General features: G+C 41.0%; 1 long non-coding RNA gene across 1 annotated transcript in view; it reads right to left on the bottom strand.

Moving 5' to 3' along the window:
* Nucleotides 1-638, bottom strand: part of LOC105541867 — a 37013-nt gene extending 36375 nt beyond the window's left edge. Inside the window, exon 1 of the long non-coding RNA XR_001006388.1 lies at nt 495-638. This is a non-coding gene — a long non-coding RNA (uncharacterized LOC105541867). The remainder of the gene's footprint in view (nt 1-494) is intronic.
* Between the last annotated feature and the right edge of the window lie 8551 nt (nt 639-9189).

The raw sequence follows: 9189 nt of genomic DNA, 5'->3' as shown, positions 1-9189 counted from the left end.
TAAGTGGTCCCCGCGCCCGGGTCCTGGGGGTAGTGGGGGTGCAGGACCGCTGACAGCCCCCTGCCCTGTTTCTGGCCGGGGTTGGGGTCCAGAGCCCGGAGCAGGACCCCAGGAGGCCGGTTAAAGTTTGATTTTCGATTTGGTGGCTTGCTGATAGCGCAACCTGGCGGGGGCGAGTCCGGCTCTACCGCGCCCGGCGCGCGCGCACACACCCCAGAACCCGAATCTGCACAACTACGGGGCAGGCGCCTCTGCGGGAGGCCAGGAGACCCGCGTCCCCGTCCGGGCGGTTGCGTCCACCCCGCTGAGCTGGTCGCCACCTGGCGACCCTTCCTTTCCAGTCACCTGGGTGAGCGCTTTGCAGCCTGAGCTGGAGTAGTAGGCAGGCCGAGTTGGCTGAGTTGTGGGAAATGGAGACAAACAGCTCGGTGCCTGAGGGTGGTTAATTTCCCCTTTGGGGGTCTTGGGGACATGAAATTTTGGGATGCTGTAACCTGATTTCCAGGGAGCGAGTAAACCGCGAAAGGGCTGGGGAGGCGCGAGGGTGCTGCAAAAAGAACTTTTCCTCCTTCGCCCCATCTGTTACCAGCTTCTCTCCTGACCTTAAAGGAAATTTCCGAGGCTCTTAAAAAATCGCTCCACGGCATTTCTAGGTGGACCAGTAATCGTGTTGGGCAGGTTGAAATTTCATCGCGGTTTGGAAAACAGAGAGACATGGGAAATGGCTCACTTTCAATGAAGATGTTTAGCTGAATTGTTGGCATTCGTTTTCTAAGGGAAGCATTTGGGGATTGATGGCTCCTAGACTACGTTTACCTTACAGATTTTATTTTCGCTGACGGGTAGTTTAGAGGCAGCATTCACTGAAATGCATACTACCTGTGAAACGATCATGTTTCTAAACTGGAGCCAGCGATGCGATGCAAATTTCAGAGTAAAGGTGTCGACTTTCATCAGGTTCCAGGTCTATCTGGATGGACTGGGATTGGCGTTTCCTCTATAAAGCAAACCTTTCATGTTGAAACTCTGAGTCAGACTCTTAAAGCCATTGTTTTTATGCTGGTACTCTGTGGGAGTTAAGTGTCAACTTTCTCCTGTTTTCTCCTATGGAGTATCCGTCCAAGGCAAAGATTCTCTGACCGAATCTTTTGGAAATGTACAAGGTTAGATCATACTGAGTTCTGCGGCCAGTTTAGTAATAGTATTAATTTTCTGTATAATCCTGATTTAACGACTTTCATTTTTCTCTTCGTTTTTTGAAAGCTGCAATTAAGCTACCTTTACCAGGATTAAAAAAAGGATAATATGGAACAGTGGTAATAGCAGTAGGTCTCAGCTAGTTTATTACGGCCACTGATGTGTCCAACTATTAGATGACATCCCAGTTATTAACTACAATATTAATATTAAAACATTTTCCCATGGAATCAATTATGCTAAAGCATTAACAATTAACAGTGCATTTAAAATGATGAGTGATTGTTTCCACATAAATGGTTAGAGGCAAAATAAGAGATTTGGGGGTGAATGACTTTATGTCTCTGACAACTAATTTTCTTATCTCATTAATGCTTAAGTAAAGGACTCTTGAAGTTGACTGTCATTTGATTTTTCTAGTTGACTGAGAGAACAAGTTTGGTGAGTGGCTTGAGACAGTCAGTAGGTGTTGCTGTTGTTAGCTTCTCTGCAGTTCCTGCTTCTGCTCCTCGAGTTTGAAATTGCAATTCTGGTACAGTGAACTTTTAAAATCTGAAGTATCAGTCAGTGATAGTTGTGATTTCATTGGAGGATTCAATGGCAAGGTTGACTTGAACTCCAGGTAATAATTGCAAAGCAGCTCTCTGATACTTTGTATTGAGATTCATTTAACTCTTCATTTGTCTCTGCCCTTTCACTAGTATTTTCAGGCTTCTGCATTTGCTTTGCTTTTGCTTTGAAGTATGTGTGTAATTTTGGTATAGTGCCCCCACCTTGATTGTTTAGGAACTTTTAAAAACACCTTCTAGTAAGTTTATTGAAGTCATAGATTGAGGATTGCTTGGGATTAGCAGTTTTGTAGACTTTGGGGGAATCTTGGTTGAGTTGTGATGTGTATATGTTCTATGTTAAGTTGCAGTCTGAATTTTTAGATAAATGACTGTTTTTCTTTTTTTCAAAAATCTCTTTGAGCTGTGAAATGGGAGCATGAGGAGAGCTGAAATGGTATGAGAGTGGAATTTGGTGGAAAGTTTGTTATAATTAATAATATGACTATGTGCCTCTTATCAGTCCTTACCATTGTATTATCATTGTTATTGGTCCATATCAGTGCACAAATAAAGTATGAATATCCTGAAGATTTTTTTGTGACATCTCAGATTTAAGCCTTTTGGTTCACTGACCATTTTAGATTTTCTCTATGGAAGACAAATAGACTCATTCCCATAATAAAGAGCTAGAGCTCTGATAGAGCACACTTTTTTTTCCCCTTTGGATCAAATCATGGAAGTTCAAATCTGAAAATAAATTCAGAAATTCCTTTTTTCCGCATTGCATCCCTATATTCCTAACCTTTTGAGTGGTGAGTCAAGCAATATTTATTGATTGCTGCTATCTGGCAGGTGCATTTTTGGTTTCTGTGATTCCAGTGATGAGCAAAAGAGTGTACCTGGCCGCATGGAACTTGTAGCCCAGTGGGACCATTTGTAGTAATATTTCCTGGCATGGAGTTATGGTATCCTGATGCCCCCATAAAGGTTATACATAATAGGCAATTATTTTTGAATTGTAATATATTTAAACATTTTGAAATAATGTAGCCTACTATTTGTCCTCAGAAGGTGTGGGTTTCAGATACCTGCCCTGCCATTTTCGTTGTGAGATACTGAAAAATAATTGAACTTCTTTCTGAACTTTACTGTTGTTTCCTGCAGAGATGGGCTCAAAACTTGCTTCACAGATACAAAAATTAATGAGAATATATGTATGAAAGTACTTTGTAAACTATAAAGTCTTATTTGTAATAGGGTTTTCTTACTTTTTGTTGGACAGATTCATGGATTGTTGGAACTAGGAGGGATTTTGACTCATTTGGCTCATGTTTCCCATTTTACATATGAGGAAACTGAAGCCCAGAAAGTGGAAGTGATTTGTTGACGATTGTAGAACTGGTTAATAACTGGGCAGTGATTGGAAGACAGGTGTCCATATTTAATTATATTTGTTTATTTTCTGTTTTTTTTTTCCCTACCTTAGAGCCTGTTATGTTAAAATTTTACTGCTTTCTCCCCCCACTTAAGAGTTCAGTATTTATTAAATATCCAAAATGAGGAGATGCAGAACTTAAGGAAACGAACAATCTATGGTAAGGTTGTAAAGCTATGAAAACAACATTGATGTAGTGTTTGGTAACCAAGCTTTATAGTTACTCAAATGACAAAATTATGGAAAAAGAAAATATGAGTTAAAGTTTCTGCATAGTAGAGCCTGTAGGCTTTCTTATTTTGTTTCATTTTTAAAGAAATCTTTATTAGTTCAGAGCATAATGTACTCTTTAGCTCTTTAGAAAAGCTAAACTCAGTTTATTTTGGTTTGTCTTTTTCTTCTTTTTTAAAACTCATTTCCATTTGCAGAAGAAATTAGGTGTACCATTTTTGTTTCTGGACCATGGCCAACTGAATTTTAGACCTTTTTTCTCAGCGACACGTAAGGGTAACCAGAGATTGGGGCTGGAGGTGTTAGTCAGGTGGAGAGATAAAACAGGACATAAAACAGGAACATGTAGAGCTTCCTGTTGAAAATGGGGCTGATTTATGTTGTGCCACCCTACCTTCCAGTAGAGTAATCTGAGCCAGCAGAGAAGAAACTTCCCTGCCGGTTTGGTGAATGCTCTTGAGGTGAGGGGATTTCCTTCTCCCGGGAGGAATAAGCATTGTGGTATTCTGCCAGTGCTCACACAGAAGTTTGGGTCTTATTCTACAGACAGATGCAGTAAAATAAGGGTGTTCCACTATCCCTGGAGATTGACAATCCGACCTTCTACCTGCTGCACTTGTACTTTTTTGGTGTAAAAAATTGGCCTCATTGAATTTTTGCTGTTAGTTTTTTTCTGTGCCCAGCTAATCAAAAACAAAAACAAAACCCACACACTTTGATGACACCTTGCTTTCAAAGGTCTTATTTAAGTTCTTAGATGCTTTGTTTATTCTTAGATGCTAGCTCATTCATTTTTTTCAGTGAATTGTTGATGAGCTCTGAAGTGAGTCTTTGAAGCATGGGCAAGATTTGTGGCTTCTGGGTCTTTTAAACATGGATGATTTGCATAAGGGACAGAACAACACAGTGATTTGGTTGATTTGGTTTGTAATCATGAGGGTACAAAAAACCATCAGGGCAGATCTTTTAACGGTAGGTAATGTTCCCCAGTCAACAACCATTTTCTCCTTTTATTCTGGCCTGGAGAGAGTAAGATAACCCCATCTGCAAACAGAACAGCGTGTTTTCTTAAAGGCATAGAGAGATGACACCAAAATGACATGGAGGGATGTCAGGGGCTTCTTTAGCTGGCCCGTAGTAAGTAGTAGTGTGTTGGTGGGTGTGCCACAAAGTCAGGTGAAGCCATTTCTCTTCGCCTCTGGAAGTCTGGGATGAGAAACTTCAACCTGTAGATTTCCAATTTGTTGCTTGTCATGTTGCACTAAGTTCTCCCTCTAATTAGGATTGTAGTATGCCTAAGTTTAAATTGCAGGAAGCAGGCAATTACATAATGTTAGATTTCCCTTTTTCCAATTCAGGAGAGGCAGGAGAATGTATGCTTGTTGGGAATGCCAGCTTGGGGAGGGAGAATTGCTGGTTCACAAAAACTTGGGGGTCACTCAAAGGCAACTTGAGCAGAACTGACAGCCAGTGCTGCTGCCATTGGATTCCTTTTTCCCTCTTTCCTCCCACAGAGCAGGTCTGGGTTAAATGAATTTCACAGATATGAAAGTTAATTGTGGTTATTTCTCTTCTCTTTCTACTTTTTCCATAAAACCTTTTACCAAAGCTATGAACAGGTATAGTCATTGATGGTTTTGTGGTTCAGCGACTTGCTTCCCTTTTTTTTTTTTTTTTTTTGAAGATGGAGTCTTGCTCTGTCACTTAGGCTGGAGTGCAGTGGCGCTACCTCGACTCACTACCACCTCTGCCTCCTGGGTTCAAGTGATGCTCCTGCCTCAGCCTCCCGAGTAGCTGAAATTACAGGCACACGCCGCCACACCCGCTTAATTTTTATATTTTTAGTAGAGACAGGGTTTCGCCATGTTGGCCAGGCTAGTCTCAAACTCCTGACCTCAGGTGATCTGCCTGCCTCAGCCTCCCAAAGTGCTGGGATTACAGGCGGGAGCCACTGTGCCCAGCCGACTTGCTTCTTTTTATAATGAGTTCTGAACTGCTCAAAAGAAAGCTATTGAGAAAGAAAAGCAAAGGGCTGTGTGCCTAACGACCTTGTTCCTATAATCGAGACTTGACTATGGTCAGTGTCTTTTACTTTGGCCTCAATGTTATCGTTCTGTAATTCATTTTCTTCATATTGTAAATTATTTATCTAGATAGGAAATCTAATTTGCTTTTTTTTTTTTTTTTTTTTTTTTTTGAGATGGAGCCTGTCTCTGTTGCCCAGGCTGGAGTGCAGTGGTGCGATCTCTGCTCACTGCAACCTCTGCCTCCTGGGTTCAAGTGATTCTCCTGCCTCAGCCTCCCAAGTAGCTGGTATTACAGGCATATGCCACCACACCCAGCTAATTTTTGTCTTTTTGATAGAGACAGGGTTTCACCATGTTGGCCAGGCTGGTCTAGAACTCCTGACTTCCAGGGATCCTCCCGCCTTGGCCTCCCAAAGTGCTGGTATTAAAGATGTGAGCCATTGCGCCTGGCCTAATTTGGTAATTTTTGAACTCATTGCCTTTCCTTTAATAGTCTCTACCTCCCAGAATTGATTGAACCTTTGTTTTATTTTTTTTTTTGAGATGGAATTTTTGCTCTTGTCATGCAGGCTGGAGTGCAGTGGTGCGATCTTGGCTCACTGCAACCTCTGCCTCCTGGGTTCAAGCGATTCTTCTGCCACAGCCTCCTGAGTAGCTGGAACTACAGGCACACGCCACCATGCACAGCTAATTTTTTGTATTTTTAGTGGAGATGGGGTTTCACCATAGTGGCTAGGCTGGTCTTGAACTCCTGACTTCAGGTAATCCGCCCACCGCTGCCTCCCAATGTTCTGGGATTAAGGCATGAGCGCCCGGCCTGAACCTCTGTTGTTAAAAATGTTTCTTTTCAGTTCTTGATGCTCTCAGAGAAGCAGCTGCTAACTGGACTGTGGTATCCCATGCCTTCAGGAAGAGAGAGTCTGCTTATTCGGAGGTGCTTATAAGATAGGGAAATATAAATCAATAGGATGTCCTAAAATTTTCACCAAGTTTGACTTTTATTGTTTACTTCACCTGTATATACCTAGGAATAAAAATAGAGTCAGTTTTTTTTCCCATATTCTTGCAAGAAGCGTGGGGCTATGGCTCTGAACTATACTGCTTGACTTTTAAAGACTTTTCAAAAACACAAGTTCTTGAAATGAGGATTAAATGTGTAGTTGATTTAACTCCTCACTTTTCCCTAACCATACTTTTGGTTGCTCCACTGAAGACCTCAGAAGCTTCTGCCAGCATGCTTTCCCAGAGCCTAACTTCTTAGTACTGGTATTTGACATACGAAGAGAGTGCTCTGTGTGCATATGTGTGCATGCTTGTGTGTGTGTTTGTGTAGTGGGGGCAGGTTTGACTCCTAGCTCAGAATGTGCTCTTGGGAAACATGTTAGGAAGCCTGAATATGGTTCCTAAACCATGTCTCTTTTCCAGTTTGAGAAATGCCTGTGGTTCTTCAGAGTCTCAGTGTTGTTTTATTTTTTAAATTAGGATCTTAATGATGATCCTTTGTAACAGGAAGCAAGGTATAGTAAATTGCATAACAGAATAATGTTTCAGTGGATAAATGGTAGGTTACAGAGAGCTGTAGGATTCACAGAAAAGGCTTATTAAAAGTTCAAGAACCTCAGCCTAATAATTGCTTTGGATGAGATTGTTCTGAAGGCCATTTTCAAGGTGGTGGTTAAAAGTAGTGGTTTTCTGTGGTTTGGATAGGATGTGTGTTTGGGGGAAGCAGTGAGTGCTTGGGTAGAGAATCACAGTGAACCTTGAGGCTTTTCTCCTGGGAGAGAATGCTAGATATTGAGGTTGATGGGTAATTTCAAGAAGCTCAGTAAGTGATTCTGTTATGCTTCTTCCCCACTTAGTTGAAAACACAGTGACTTTTATGTAATTTTTAGATCTGTGCTTGACAATAAGGTAAGTAAGTAGTGGACTTAAACTGGAGTGCAGCGAACTGGGGATTGTAGAAACTTCATTTTGGATGGGTAAAAAGGAGAGCCTCTGGATCTTTCGTAGAGGCCCATTGATTCAAAAAGACAACTTGGAAGAACTCCTCAAATGACTGCCAGCAGTTTAAAGGGTCAGGCTGCTGAGACTCCTGCAGTGGAGATGGGACATGTACATGCAATTTGGTAATTGTATGTTAGCACTTCTTTTAAAAAAATTGTAGTAAAAACACATAAAGTTGACCATTTCAACCATTTTTAAGTGTTCAGTAGTATTAAGTATATTCACCTTGTTGTGAAACAGATTTCCAGGACTTTTTCATCTTGCAAATCTGAGACTCTGTAAGCGTTAAACATTGGCCCCCATTTCCACCTCCCACAGACTCTGGCAACCATCATTCTTTCTGTTTCTGTGAATCTGACTACTTGAGGTAACCTCATATAAGTGGAATCATGTAGTATTTGTCTTTTTGTGACTGAATTATTTGACTTAGCATATAATCCTCAAGGTTCATCAATGTTGTAGCATGTGACAGGATTTCTGTCTTTCTAAAGGTTTAGTAGTATTCCATTGTATGAGTATACCACATTTTGTTTATCCATTTATCTGTGGATAGATGTTTGGGTTACTTCTACCTTTTGGCAGTTGTGATTGTTGCTGTGAATGTGGGTGTGCAGATATCTCTTCAAGACCCTGCTTTTAATTATTTTGTATATATACCCAGAAGCAGGATTGCTGGATCATATGATAGTTTTATTTTTAATTTTTTGAGGAACCTCTATACTGTTTTTCATAGTTGTACCATTTTACAATTTCATCAATAGTTCATAAGGGTTCTAACTTCTCCACATCCTTACCAATATTTATTTTCTGTTTTTTTTTTTTTAAATTAATTAATTAAACAAATTTTTGAGACAGGGTCTCCCTCTGCCACTTATAAGGGCTGGAGTGCAGTGGTGTGATCTCAGCTCACTGCAATGTCTGCCTCCCGGGCTCAAGTGATCCTCATGCCTCAGCCTCCCGAGTAACTGGGGCTACTGTTGCACACCACCACACTCAGAGCTAATTAAAAAAAAAATTAAATAGTAACCATCTTAATGGATACAAGGTGATATCTCATTATGGTTTTGATATATGTTTCTCTGATGATGAAGTTGATTGCATTTTCATATTCTTGTTGGCCATTCTTATATTATCTCTGCATACATGTCTGTTCAAGCCCTCTGCCCATTTTTAAATTGGGTTATTTGGTTTTTTTATTGTTGTCGTTGAGTCATAGGAGTGCTTTATATATTCTGGATATATATATTTTTTCTTCGGCATTGTGTTTTACTTTTTGGGGGAGAGGCTAGGAGGAGGAAGGGATGAAAACAGGGTCTCATTGGAGTCTCCAAAGTGTATGAAACCTCTGGTAGTACAAGGATGAGATGAGATGAGATGGCCAGGCAAGTCAGATGGAAAATCCCCAAGATTCTTTTTGCTATTGATTTCTATAATTAAAATGTGACAGGTGGAAAGGACTCGTACATGGAATTCAATAAACGTCACTTGTCTTTCCTAACTAGGTTCCTCACGGTCTAGGTTATGCCTAGATATCATCATCCTTCTCCTTTCAGAGAATGAAGCTCACCTAGAAAACTGGAGAACTAAAAGTGCAATACAGTTTGGATAATGCAGTTGGGTAACTGTCTCCCCATCCTCCCAACTCTACTATTCCAGGGAGGGGCTGAAAGTAGAAGTGGCTCCCCTAAAGTCTAGTCAGCATGTCGTGGGAGAGTCCACATGAAGGGCTGTGGGCTGTAACTGT

This window comes from Mandrillus leucophaeus, unplaced genomic scaffold (genome assembly GCF_000951045.1).
Source record: "Mandrillus leucophaeus isolate KB7577 unplaced genomic scaffold, Mleu.le_1.0 Scaffold246, whole genome shotgun sequence".
NCBI lineage: Eukaryota > Metazoa > Chordata > Mammalia > Primates > Cercopithecidae > Mandrillus > Mandrillus leucophaeus.
The sequence above is the reverse complement of the archived record's forward strand: the minus strand, read 5'-3'. Positions and strand labels throughout refer to the sequence as shown.